The following is a 15412-nucleotide window of genomic DNA, read 5'->3' as shown; positions in this document are numbered from 1 at the left end:
TTCTTGCTGAGTGGCGCTCCCCCTGTGGGAGCGCACTGACTGCCAGGGGGCAGCTCCTGTGTTGAGTGTCTTCCCCCTCATGGTCAGTGTGTGTCATAGCAACCAGTTGTTCCGCCATTTGGTTGATTTGCATATTACCCTTTTATTATATAAGATAGTATCAACATAAATGGGGTCTTCTTAGTCAACAAGTATACAGTGCTGAATTGTGTAATACTCCATTTGTTGAATTGTATTCTTGTGTGTCACTGAGTTTTACCAAAGTTTGTTAAATTACCATGTGTGATTTTAATTGGAAATATATTTGTTTTCATCTCTCAGACTATGCCATTGTCCCTTTGTTGTGTGTGTGTGTGCATATGTGTATGCTTTAGGAATTTCTTCAGCATATCGTGGCTTATTTGCTTTATTTCTGGTTTAGAAGATAAATGCTAAAGTAGTATATTTATCTCATAAATTAGTCACTTGATAATTTTTATTTTAGATTCTTAGAGACATTAGTTTAGTAATCAGGAGTTTTATTTTGGTATTACTAATGTGTATTTGTTTTGTGTGTGTGTGTGTGTGTGTTTGTGTGTACTTCAAGCTGGGGTAGTGTGCCCAATGTGTGTGTGTGTGGATGTGTGTGGATATATGTGTGTGTGTGTGTGTGTGTGTGTGTGTGTGTGTGTGTGTATTTACCTGTTTGCCTATCTGTTCCTCACATAAGTGTGCTTCTTTTCTCAAGGTCTAACTTGGTGATCTAAAGCTAGCTACTCCCTGAAATGATTGTAACTGCCATGCTGTCAGTAAGGCTTACATTTCCTTCACATAAAACAAGGCACACATTTTATGTAAATTAGTCCTAATTCTGTCACTTCAGCAGTGCACTTATATAAGTAATGGTGAAGCTTGGCTACTCTCACTTGTTTCCTATACTTACCCTGAGCAATACTGAAGCTATTGTCAGTCCACATGATGAAATAGGAGCATAAAACAAGGCTTTCCAAGCCTTCTAGGGCTAACCATACAAAATAGTAACACTTTATTTGAGTGAAACTCATGCCCCAAGCATACATGCAAATTAAAATACCTCTGGGTTACAAATATGAATAGTTTTATGTAGCCTAGAAAAATGTTAATATTTGATTTCATGTGTAAGCAATGGCTTTGAGAGAGATTTTAAGTAGTGAAAACTAATTTTCTGTATTTGTAATATAACCCAAATTAAACCTACCTCTACAATCTATATTTGATGTGCAAGCAGCCCTTTTCATAACAACTTAGTCTCTAAATATGTATTTGGGTATAAAGAACTGTCCACCTTCTGTGCACCTTGACAAATCAGTTGTTTTTATTATTCTGCAATTCTTTCTAATTCTTATTCATATTCATATATATTCTAACATAGCATCACAAATACATTTTCATGTTCTGTACATTTTTTTCTTAACTTATTAGTTATATCTTTTTTCCATGTGTCTACAAAGCATTCACTCTTATAAATTTAATAGTGGAATATTTCTTTTATAAATTCCATCATTTTAAATTCATCACTGTCATTTTTCTACGGTTCTACTTCACCTTCTTCTCTTAAAATAGTCCTAAGAACTGTATTTACTAACTGGATATGCGTATTTTATTATGTATATCAAACAATTTTAAAAATGGCTTCGTAAGTGGCCGTATCGTGCTTTAGGATGTGAGAGGTCATGAAATGGTAATTTGATGTATTTTGAATTACTGTCCCAGTCTAGCTCAAAATAACTTCAATAGATTTTTTCAAGACTGAAGCCCTGTGGGCAGAGTTGTCAGAGTTGTTCTAAGTTGAAGCTAAAGAGGTTCTTCCTTAGACCTATAAAATTTGCCCTCTTGAGTACATGTGTACCTGGGTTTAGTGACATTAGGAAATTAACAAGTGTCTGGAGTCAGGGGCAAGGTATGATTGTTAGCTTCACAACTGCAGCAAATGTAGGTATGAGGAGCTTTAATATTTCTCAGATATTTTAAATTGTATGTCTTTGTTGTTGTTGTTGTTAATCCTCACCTGAGGATACTTTTTCCATTGATTTCTTAGAGAGAGTGGAAGGGAGGGAAGGAGTGGGAGAGAGAAAGGTCAGTGTGAGAGACACATCAATTGTTTTCCTCCCACATGGGCGCTGACTAGGGCAGGGAACGAACGCACAAACCAGGTACATGCCCTTGACTGGAATTGAACCTGGGACCTCTTGGTCCCAGGCCTATGCTCTAACTACTTAGTTACTCCGGCCAGGGCTAAATTAATTATGTATCTTAATGACAAGTTATATTTAGAAATCTCTGCTAAACTGAACAGTTAAGTTTATATATCTCTATGGGATTAGTTTTTTTAGCCATAGCCATCTTTACATTATTCAGCAGTTATTTATTAAGTGCTTATTAGGTATAAATGTAATTATAGATTCTGGAGATATATAGATAAGGCAAATTTCTTGCCCATTTGAAGTTTGCATCAACATCCTAATTATTGAAGTAGGACTAAGAGTTCCTGGACATTGTCAAAACACATTTACCATCAACAATTTGTTATTAACTGATTTTTTCACTGAAGACTTAATAGGAAGATATGAAAGATTTTACATTGCACCGTGTACAGGAAAACAAGAAAAACCTCTTTGAAAATTAAATCAACCTGAGGGGTTTCTGCTTCAAACTAGTAGAATTTAATAGATACGGATTTATACTTCTACATGAAACAACTCATAAATGAAATGAAATATGTAAAGCACCACTTTTCATAAATTGGATATCAGGACAGTGATTTCGGTGAGAGGAGAACAGATTGAGAACTATGATTGCCTTGTGTTAGGATGTGGAGTGATGTATCCAATCTGCACTGCTCAGGGAAAGCCAGGTAATGCCTGGTAACCCTTCTGAGTTTAGGAAACAGGTGGATGACTGAGAAAGCTAAGGCGGCTCGAGTTCACAGGACAGAGTACTGGACAGGAAAGAGCTTCCAAAGAAACAGACCAAAAGATTTTATGAGTGCTCTCTAAGTCTTCAGTTGAAAATTGACTGGCACAGCATGTAAAGAAACAGCCTGAGGCTTTGTGGAGAACCTGCAAAGAACAGAGGGATATTCCTCAGAGCTCACAGGGAGCAAGAATAATTCACATTCTATCTAACCAGAGTGGAACACTCTCATTTCCAGGGTGGAAAGAAACTCTACATTGGTTAGGTAGGAAGGGAACTATCTGGTACTGGGGGATAACTAGTCCTAGACTGAACACTGCTCTGGACAGAGCTAATAAATTTTAAAAAAAGCCTTTTCAGAAAGAATCACACTAGTTCCAAGTAATGTGACTGCTTGCTGGAATGATGCTCAAGTAAACCAGCAATGATGCTGTAGGTACAACTCACAATGACTGACATCCAATGAGACATACTTTCATATTTAAAGCAGCAAGACACTACACAGTAATAACTATGGAGTTGATGGATGTAATCATTGTCTTGACTATGATGATGTTTCATGGGTTTATGTATATGTCAACAACTGTCAAACAGCAGTCTTAAAGTAGATGCAATATAATGCCAATAATGTCCCAATATAGTCATAACAAGTAAAATTAAAAAAAAAAAATAAAAGCCCTGTTCTTTTTTTTTTTTTTTTTTTTTTTTTTTTTTTTAGCCAGCTATACCCAGCATAGCCTGGAACAAATTTTCTTCAATTTACTTGGTAATCCAGCTCTTCTCAGCTTTCGGTCCCAACTCAAGAATTCAAAAGCCTAGTTATTTGAATGTTGCTGATCATATTTTTTTAGGTTGCCTTAGAATATCATTTAATGATTAGTGATTTCAATGTCTATTTTACTTGTTTTTACTAATCAAATATATATAACATGTATAATAATATGCATATATTATAAATAACAAGACAATTATACTATAAAATATATATTATATATATATATAGTGTGTTTACATATGCATGTTTCTATGTATATATATATACACACACAAAGAAAATATATTGTGACTGTGACAATTTTAACACTGTTTTTCATGAGTAAACTACTTAAGGAGTTAAGCTATCTGAAATCATATTAATTAGTTTATTTTACTGTAGATTCCCAGGAAAAGCTGTTTTTAATTAGGACTTGCCCACAGGGGAACATTTTTGAGTTGAAATGTAGTTGTGTAATGGAGAAACATTTGTGTGGCTTTTCAAAAGACATAGCAAATCAAGGACAAGCATATATAAGTGAAGGAAAGTTTCACAAAACCATATTGAGTGAAACACATGCTGATAATTTCTATCCTACAGGGTAATATTTTGTTCAAAAACTATAGTAAATTGATTCCTTTTTCACTGATGAGTCATGGCTTACAGTGAATACACTTAAATTTATTTATTTTTGTAAATTAAATGTAGTTGTTACATTGGTTAATAAGATTATGCATATTTTAAGTGTGCAATTCTATGATCACCATCTGTGTATTGTATTGTGTGCCCTCACCCTAAAATCAAATTTATTTATACATATTTTATATGTGTACTGTAGCTAATGTTCTCTTATGCCAGGCCTTTAGTACAACTTGATTTTATCAAATATGGTTGAAATGTTACTTCAAATATTCATAAACTACTAATTAATTACTAACAACTTTCCAATGTGTTTGTAACAGCTGCAGAAGTTACAACACATTGTTTCAGAGTTGGTTGCTCTTTCTGACTACTGGGAATACATTTTCACTCATTAGTGCCTTCCTAGTGGTTTCTGAGGTGGTTAAAGGGAATTAGGATTAAAAGTTTTATTATATTTTAGAACTTGACCTCATCAGAAAAAAAAAAAATAACATAATTTTAAGGGCCCGAGGAAATGACCTCTTACTTTTGAGAGTTCCCTTGCAAACCCAATCAATGATATTATTAGCATGGTTTTGTCTTCTAAATGTTTCAGAACATCTTGTAGACTTTTGCATATTTGCAGTATGATGGGTTGGAAAGGGATCAAGCCCTCTTCATTTCTGCATCTTCATGTGGACACAATGAGGCTACATCCTTTCTAAGATTTTTTTGGAACATGTAATTTAGTAATAAAAATGTGGAATCAGCAGGACCAGTGAAAAAACCTGTCACATTTTTCCAGACCAATATCATTCCCTTCTGAAAACTTTGCATGACTAGGTCTTATGCTAGTAAAGTGGGGAAAAATTACACCATAGTGATTACAGTCACTGTCTCAGTGTTTGGGAGTTTGGGGTCAAAGATACACCAACATTTAAAAACCTCTGCCTGTTCTTCTGTGCTACTCTCATGTACAGCTAGCATTGCTGGCACTTTATTTTACACAGATATTAATGAAGGATCAGATAAAAAATATGCACTGTGAAAAGATAAACTGATCGGTAAAGGAATATTGGAAGGGTATTAACTTGGAGAGAGGGATTCTAGCACCCCAACTAGAATGGACCCTTAAAAGAGGTGACTGGTTGTAGCCTTTACTTAGTAGCTGAAGGCTTTTTAAATGTAATGCTATTTATTTATTTTTATTTGTGCTGTGTGGTATACGAAATCTCCAGTCAAATGCCTTGCATGACTTTTGTTTGGGGGAAAAAATATGAACATTGGTTAATTTCCAGAAAGGGTTGGAGCAGAGTAAAATGAAGGAAATAGTGTGGGACGTAAAAAGTTACTGAGATCTAGAAACTCAGAGCCAGAGTGGCCATTAAAATAAAATGTAATACTGAAATAATATGCAGGACTTTTAGTGGAATGTGGAATGAGGGGCTCAACCCAATCTATTTCAGTTAAAAGGGTCAAGAACACACTATTTGCTATCTGAATTTCTGAATGTGAATTTCACTAATGAGTTATCCATTAATTCCCATATATGACTTGCCAAAATAGCAAATCTCAAATGAGAAAATGAATATCATCAAAATCCCCTAATCGCTTCTCAGGAGGCCAAAGTAGCTTTCTCCTTCTGCCTTGGCCAGCACCAATATCTTGGATCAAAGACAATTCTATTCCTCTCCGGCTCAGTGTCAGATGCGTATGCCACCATTTCATTCTTCCCCGTCCCAACCCCCTCTGGAACTTCCAGGAAGAATTATCACTATGACCCAGAACCATTATACACGAACACTGGAATTATGATGGCAGCTAATAAGGAAAGAAGAAATCCCCAAAATATCAAGGATGAAAAAAATTCCTGAAAATGCCCTTAAAATCCTAGAGTCCTCAGACATTTTGATTTCAAAGAAACCACGATCTCCACTGAAAATCACTAGTTATAATTGCTGGGATATGGGAGCCACAATTTAACATAAAATTCAGAAAATACATTTTATAAATACATGGTAATCACTATGGGGAAAATATAGTAACTTTACAGCCTCCTATCCTAGATTTGTGACATAAAATTAGAATTGTCATTGTGGGTAAAAATCTATATTAGGAACCTATGAAAGAAAGTTAATATTCAAAGCCCTTGTACCCCTCAGATGTTCAGCTTTTATGTCATTGTTACTCTTTCTTTGTTGGTGTGTTTTAAGCAGAAGCAGAACTTTGGAATCAGGGCAATTTTGAATTCAAGTGACAAGCCTGGAATGTGTGTACTTCTGTTCTTTAAGATGCTCTGTGATCTGTTATTCTGGAGTTTACGAGCCTGCAGATATATAGCCATCTTTTTGGACATAGTTGGGAAAGTTGGCTCCATATACCTTTTTTAATTTTTATTACTATAAGGGAGCAAAGTTTTTTTTTTTTAAAGCATTCAGTCATTTATTTCTACTGCAGGTACAAGATTTAAGTGTATAGTTATGTTTCTGAAGCTATTTTTCCATTGCCAATACCATCTTCCTAACAGTGGGTTGCCAAAAGACATTTTTAAAATTCATTTTACTTATGGGGAAAAAAAAGCTTTGAGTATTACTTATCTTCCTTGAGTATATACCTATTGACTCACACCAGAACCACAAATTACAATGGAACTCAAGAAAATAGCATGGGTTGCAAGTTCAACAGTATTAATTTTGCTTATTGGCCCTCCAAGGAAGTATTTTGGTATTGGCATTGTTGTGAAATAATGTCTACTTCAGTGAAGGAAAAGTAAAAATCCATATGCTTAAAGGACCACTGAATAAATTATCTTAAGTGCATTATTTCTCAGATGTCAAAATCTTTCATATATTTACTTATCCTATATAATAAAAGGTTAATATGCAAATTGTCCCCTCAACCCGGAGTTTGACCTGGAGTTTGAGCAGGAGGCGGGGCCAGCAAGCCAACTGCCGATGGCCCCTCCCCCTGGCCTGCCTGGCTCAATTGGCCCCAATCAGGGCAGGCTGGCTAGACCCCACCTGTGCATGAATTCATGCACTGGGCCTCTAATTAGTTTATTAAAATAGACTCACTAGATAAATTAGCCTGGTATTTTTCTTCCTACATAATAGGTAATGAAACTATGGCACAAATGATATTTTTGGGCAAAGTTTGCCTAGCTAGTCACTCTCAGAGATAATATTAGAATTTAATGATATTCAGGTTAGTGGTCAAATATATAAATACAAAATGGGGAGTCATTCAATTCATGGCATCAATTAAATATATGAACAGATACATGCAAAATAATGAAACTAGATCACCAACTTACACCATACACAAAAATAAACTCAAAATGGATAAAGGACTTAAACATAAGACGGTAAACCACAGAAACATTAGAGGAATCCTGAGGCAACAAAATTTCAGACATCTGCTGAAGCAATATCTTCACTGATACAGCTCCTAGGGCAATGGAAACTAAAGAGAAAATAAACAAATGGGACTATATCAAAATAAAAAGCTTCTGTACAGCAAAAGAAACCATCAATAAAACAACAAGAAAGCCCACTGCATAGGAGAACATATTTGCCAACGTTATCACTGATAAGTGTTTAATCTCTAACATTTACAGGGAACTCATACAACTTAACAAAAGAAAGATAAAAAACCCAATCAAAAAATGGGCAATGGACCTAAATAGACACTTTTCAAAAGAGGAATAAGAAAGGCAAAGAGACATATGAAAACATGCTCAAAGTAACTAATCATCTGAGATATGCAAATCAAAATGACAATGAGGTACCATCTCACACCTGTCAGAATGGCTACCATCAACAAATCAACAAATGACAAGTGATGATGAGGATGTGGAGAAATAGAAACCCTCATGAACTGCTGGTGGGAATGCAACTGGTGCAACCACTGTGGAGAACATTATGGAGTTTACTCAAAAAACTATAAATGGAACTCCCATTTGACCCAGTGATGCCACTTCTAGGAATATATCCCAAGAAACCAGAAACACCAATCAGAAAGGATATACTAGTATGCACCCTTATGTTCATAGCAGCACAATTTACCACAGCTAAGATTTGGAAACAGCAGAAACTGGTTTGGCTCAGTGGATAGAGCATCGGCCTGCGGACTGAAAGGTCCCAGGTTTGATTCCGGTCAAGGGCATGTACCTGGGTTGCGGGCATATCCCCAGTGGGAGATGTGCAGGAGGCAGCTGATCGATGTTTCTCTCTCATCGATGTTTCTAACTCTCTATCTCTCTCCCTTCCTCTCTGTAAAAAATCAATAAAATATATTAAAAAAAAAAAAAAGATTTAGAAACAGCCTAAGTGCCCATCAGCAGATGAGTTGATTGAAAACCTGTGGTACATCTACACAATGGGATACTACGCAGCGGTAAAAAAGAAGAAGTTCTTACCATTTGCAACAGCATGGTTGGAACTGGAGAGCATTATGCTGAGTGAAATAAGCCAGTCAGAGAAAGATAAATAGCACATGATCTCACTCATTTGTGGAATATAATGAACAACATAAACTGATGAACAAAAACAGATCCAGAGACAGAAAAACATCGATCAGATCAGATGCTCAAACCTCAGAGGGAAGGTGAGGGGAGGGGGCAAAGAGGAGAGATCAACCAAAGGACTTGTATGTATGCATATAAGCATAACCAATGGACACAGGCACCAGGGGGGTGAGGCATGAGTGTGGGGGGTGGAGGGGCAAGAGGGGGATAAGGACACATATGTAATACATTAATAAATAAAGGAAATCAAATCAAATAAAAAAAATAAGAACAGAATATTTTCCAGAAGAAGTAGCATAAAAGACAGGCAGGGTCTTAGAGCCTACCACTGAAATTTGTGTCAAAGAAGTTAACAACCAATTTTTAAAGACAAAGAGATGGTTCCCAACGCCATGATCATCCCAGCCTTTTGTATGCATTGTCCCCAAATATGTCATTGCCTGACTTCTTGGCCTGACCTAATACAGATCAGGATGAAAACCAGTAATTTTTTTTTTCTTTAGTCCCTTTTGTTCTAAACAATCTCTTCATTTTATTGTTCCATGACACTTCATCAGATAACCAGGCAGTTTTTCTTGTAGATATTTTTGATGTGTTTTCTTCATAGTATCCATTTATTTATTTATTTATTTATTTATTTATTTATTTATTTATTTATTTTTAAGAGAGAGAGAGGTAGGGAAGGTGGGGAAAGAGAGAAACATCTATGTGAGAGAAACACAGTTGGGTTGTCTCCTGCTCATACCCCAAAGGGGCCTGGGATGGAATCCCCAACCTACTACATGTCCTTGATGGGGAATTGAACCTGAGACCCTTTGGTCCTCAGGCTGATGCTCTAACCACTTAGAGATATGCATGGGCCAGGGCGATTTCCTGATAGTATCTTTTACCCTGTTCCTTTATTCCCTGTATTTCCTAGAAATTGGAAGGTAGGTCTACAGGCTAGATTAGGCTCATATTAAACTTTGTTGGCAAGTCAGTTTCATAGATCACGTTATACCCTTCATAATTCATTTTACTAGTGGGCATATAATATGTTGTTCAACTATATGTGATTCTAATTTCCAGTTATTTGCTTAAGAGAGTATTATGAGATGTGTTCATTTTAAAGATAAGTTTTTTCCTAGATATCAGTAATATACTGGCTGTTTTAATTTATCATCTGGTAATTGTCCTATTCCAAAACCTAATAGATGTAATATCTATTAGGGAATTTTGATTGAATCAATGAATTAAGAGGTTACAAAATAGTTGTGTTTTTTTTTCTGATACTATCATTCCTTCTAAATATGTTAGTTGGCATTCTTCTGAGAAGTATCTTCTATCACTAACTGGGGATAAAGCACAGTTCTTCCTAAAAAGGAATAGTAAGTGATTATTTCTTTTCCATTAATTAACCATTTTTCTGTTAAATGGTTAGAATACTAGTCCTCTCCAGTGGTGGCATATCCTGTTTTTGATTCCCTCCTCTTCCCACTCTCCTTCTCATGTTTTTATGTTGTCACTATGAACTGAGGGATATATATCTTTCCAGAGCTTTACACTTACTTACAGTTATCATTTCGTTTGTTTTTCTAATCAGCTCGTCATTGAATAAAATTTGTCCTTTAGTTAACTCCTTAAGATGACTTCTATGTACAGTATTTTCCCATGTTACTGTTTATTTATTTATTTATATAGCCCAGAAGGGATCTATGTAGTATGAACTATTTTGGGCCAGTTTTATCCGGCACACAGTGTGCCATTTAATATGCATATTCTGAATATTTCATGTCATGAAAATGTTCTGGAATTTTAATTTTAAGTTCTGCTCCTTTGAGGGGTGGGGATTTTTTTCCCCCCTGTCTTTCTCTCTGATTCATTTTATCTCATCCTTTGCTTCATTTGTATGGTCTTGGCTCTATTTAATTTTTTGTACATCTAGTTGAACTATTCTTGGTAATTTCGTTTTTTGTCATAAATTCTGGGTAGATATTACCTTCCCTTTATTGTTTTCAAAGTTTGTTTAGCTCCCATTTCTAATTGTATATTGTTTATTTTTACTTACAGTATTTAAATCTTTGATTCATAACTTACAAATGCCTTTTTAATTTTGTTAATTCATGAGGAAGAGTTGTGTGAGTTTCCTTCTTTGTTTTTGCGTCGTTTTTGTCTGCTAAAAGTTTAATTTTTAGTCCTACTTTCTTCTTCAGGTTACTTTATAAGTATTTATTTTACCAGGTTATGTTTGTATTTGATTATTTTTTCTTGAACTCTATGAGTCACCCTGGTATAGTTATCATGCATTTCTCCTTTTTTACTGATGCAGGTTCCATTTGGCTTCTAATAGCTGCATCCGCAGGAGATCTGACTAACTCAAACACATTCATTCCCTCATTTTGATCACTGTGTTCTCTGGGTTTTCCCTTCTCTAGAGAGAGAACTCCTGCTCCACTACTACCCCATGTGATCTCTGGGCAGCAGCTGCAATATTTCTCTCCTGTTCCTGTGTTTTAATGAGGTCCTTCTTGAGAATTCAGCATTGCCACTTCTAAGCCTACTCTCAGGGCTTTTTCCTGTTTATTTCCCTTTGAAATGCTACTCAGCCACTTCTTCACTGCTCCGAAGCTGCTCCGCTGTAGTGGAGGAAAAAACCTTTTAACCTACTAAACACATTTCTTTGAAATAGTCTCTTTCATATTGAACTCAAGTAAGAGTTCAAGCCTCATGCTCTGCAAATCTCAAATAAATTGACTGTTTTATGAATACCACTCTTTCCATTTATGCTCGCAAGAAATCCCTCAGAGGCATTCTACCAACCTTCAAATGCCACCCTCCTTTCTTAAGTGCCAAATCCTTGTCCTCACTTTCAGTTCATCTACTCTGTATACACAAGACACATGCTTTATTTTGAAATGTCCACTGTATTTTCACATGTCTGTCAAGTGGAAAGCACAGGTGTAATTATCCCCACTTAATAGATGAGGGGAATGAAAGTTATAGAGGTTAAATAACTTGTTAATAATCACTTGTCCAGGGTTCAGAACTGTAACATTCTTCATGACCCTATCATTATATACTTGACCTTGAGCATATTACATACCCAATGATGTCTTGGTTTTATCATTTTTAATATTAAAAGGTTTTCTAATAAATTTTAATAATTTTTAGTTGAACCATTATAAAGTTCCTGAAATTCAGCTTTGTACCCTAATTGCAGGTATATGATGTGTACTAAATATTCAATATCCTATATAATAAAAGGCTAATATGCAGATCAACCCAACAGCGGAATCACTGGTCACTATGACATGCACTGACCACCAGGGGGCAGATGCTCGAAGCAGGAGCTTTTCCCTGGTGGTCAGTGCACTCAGCCAGAAGCCAGGCTCATGCCTGGTGAGCACAGCGGTGAAAGCCTCTCCCACCTCCGTGGCAGTGCTAAAGATGTCTGATTGATGGCTTAGGCTTGCTTCCCATGGGGAACAGCCTAAACCAACAGTAGGACATCACCCGAGGGCTCCTGGACTGCAAGAGGGCACAGACCGGGCTGAGGGACACCCCTCCCCCCAAGTGCATGAATTTCATCCACCAAGCCTCTAGTATATTACATATAATTATCATCAAATGATCTTCAGTCATTGATGAATAAGAGTATGATAATGATAACAACTTTTCAGATTTCCATCTCTTAGGTTAAGAAATAAGACATTTTGCCCTAACTGATTTGTCTCAGTAGATAGAGCGTTGGCCTGTGGACTCAAGGATCCCAGGTCTGATTCCAGTCAAGGACATGTACCTTGGTTTTGGAGACATCCCTAGTAGGGAGTGTGCAGGAGGCAGCTGATTGATGTTTCTCTCTCATCAATGTTTCTAACTCTCCATCCCTCTCCCTTCCTTTTTATAAAAATCAATAGAGTATATTAAAAAAAAATAAGACATTTTATAAAATAGCAGTTTGTATCTTCATTTGCTTGTTTTTAAAATCTTTATTGTTGAAAGTATTACATATGTCTTTCCCGCCTACCCCTTTAACCTCTTATAGCCCACTCCCAGCCTCAGGCCTCCATCACCCTATTGTCTGTGTCCATGGGTTATGCGTATATACATACGAGTTCTTTGGTTGATTTCTTCCCACTCACCCACTCTCCCCCACCTTCCCTCTGAGATTCCACAGTCTGTTCTATGCTTCTATGTCTCTGGATCTATTTTGTTCATCAGTTTACTTTCATTAGATTCAGCATGAGTGAGATCATGCGATATTTATCTTTCTCTGTCTGGCTTATTTTGCTTAGCATAAAACTCTCCAGGTCCCTCCAAGCTGTCTCAAAGGGTAAGAGAGCCTTCCTTTTCACTGCTTTGTAGTGTTCCACTGTGTAAATTACCACAGCTTTTTTATACATTCATCTACTGATTGACACTTGGGCTGTTAGCAGGTCTTAGCTTTTGTAAATTGAGCTGCTGTGAATATAGAGGTGCATACATTCTTTCTGATTGGTGTGGGAAGTGGGATTATTGGGTCAAATGGCAGTTCCATATTTAGTGTTTTGAGGAAACTCCATACTGCTTTTCCTATTGGCTGCACCAGTCTGCATTCCCACCAGCAGTGTACTAGGGTTCCCTTTTATTCACATCCTTTCCAGCACTTGTCATTTGTTGATTTGTTAATGTTAGCCGTTCTGACAGGTATGAGGTAATACCTCATTGTCTTTTTAATATGCATCTCTGATGATCAGTGACTTTGAGAAATTTTTCATCTGCACCTGGCCATCTGTATGTCCACTTCGGAGAAGTGTCTATTTAGGTCCTTTGTCTATATTTTAGTTGGATTGTTTGTTTTCCTTTTGTTAAGTTGTATGAGTTCCTTATATATTTTGAATATTAACCTTTTATCAGCTGTGTCATTGCCAACTATTTTCTCCCATTCAGTGGGCTCCCTTTTTTACATAATTTTGGTGAAGTAAATGCTGTGAAGTAAAGGAGTGTAAGTGTGGCTGGAGGTTTTCAGAAATCAGACTAAGCTAACCTTTTTTAGAAATTTGTTTGAGTCTTCAATTATTAGAGTATATTGCTAAGTTTCTCAAGATCATAAATTAATTATGCTGCTGAAAGCATCCTTTATCCATAGCTTTTGCAAATCTTTGGGTTTAATTTCAAGATACCTGTGTAAAAATGATTTTATTTTGTAATTGACGTATAAAATTATGTTTTGATTATTGACTTACAAGGTCACGTGCTATAGAAAAAGGAGAAAATTAAATTGATTTTATGGATATAAGCACATGTTCTATAAGTTTGAGATTTTTTTTTCCCACTAGCAGCTACATTTGCAAAGGAAGACTATAAAGTGAATGAATGTGGGGCTAAACAACCTTGTTTATTGTTTTGTTTTTTTACCTGTTTTTCTTTATTATAACCACGTGAACATCAGTTTACGAGTTTTGAAATTGTATATACACAAAGCAATTACTATTTGGAGAAATGATTACAAAACCAAAGTACTTTTTATGTCTGAGATAATAATTGTTTGAAAATTATGGTACAATTCTGGGATGGGGGATACAAAAGAAGAAAAAAAGCTCTTCTTTTATTTAAATTGTGGAGAAATAGACTTCTTTGATATGCTAATTATACCTCTGTTTTTCAACCTTCAAGCTTCCCAGTAATTTGTAAAGTATTATTTTAATCGATTCAAACAGCTATAGCTCCAGAGTTTTATTTGGTTCCCGTTGTCAAGAAAGTTTCTGAAACTAATTAATGCAAAGAATGCTTTATTGAACAATAAATAAATAAAGGAATGAATGCTGTTACTAGTTTATAATATTTTAAAATAATTTCAAACCAGAACCTACATAATTTTCAAGAGCATCTATCGTATAAATCATTAAAGTAAGAAGTCCCTTGTGTTGTGAATCTCCTCTACCCTATTCAACTTCTTCCTTTGTAATAAAAAAAAAAAATCAAATGAAATGTTATAACACCTTTGAAACAAGTCACCAATATCTTCAGTCAATTATAAGACTGTAAAACCCGAAAAGGGCTAAAAGTGATCTAAATGTTTTTAGTTTAGAAAATACATATAATAGAGCAGGGGATCTATTTAGAAATAAAATAATGTGGAGGACTGTACAGGCACAGCGCTGATCTGTAAACTAGGGTTGAACAAATGCTGCTTTACTGAGTAACTGCTGAGAGCTGGATGTAATGGTAGGTAGTTTGTGAAACTATAGAGGGGAAAATAAAGGCCTGCCAAAAAGAAGTTAACAGTGTCACTAATTGTAGTAGGGCTGTGCAGAAGAAAACATGTTTAAGAACAGTGTAACCTTTACTCTGAGAAAGCAACATGCTACATGCAGATTAATGCTGACACATTCAGGAGAGATAAGGCGGGGTAGAATGATAAGGAGAAGGCATTAGGATTATTTTCTTTCTCTCTCTCTTCTTTTTTGCATTTTCAAGTCTTTTTATTGAATTTACTGGGGTGACATTGTGTGGGGTCTAACTTCCCCTGCCAGGAACCGGATCATGATGGATGCCGGGTATCAGGTGGAGAAGACATGAGAAGTCATAGGCATATAGGAAGACCCTTTATTGCAGTCCAA

The sequence above is a fragment of the Myotis myotis genome, unplaced genomic scaffold (genome assembly GCF_014108235.1).
Source record: "Myotis myotis isolate mMyoMyo1 unplaced genomic scaffold, mMyoMyo1.p scaffold_m19_p_15, whole genome shotgun sequence".
Lineage (NCBI taxonomy): Eukaryota > Metazoa > Chordata > Mammalia > Chiroptera > Vespertilionidae > Myotis > Myotis myotis.
Note: the sequence above shows the minus strand (reverse complement) of the source record.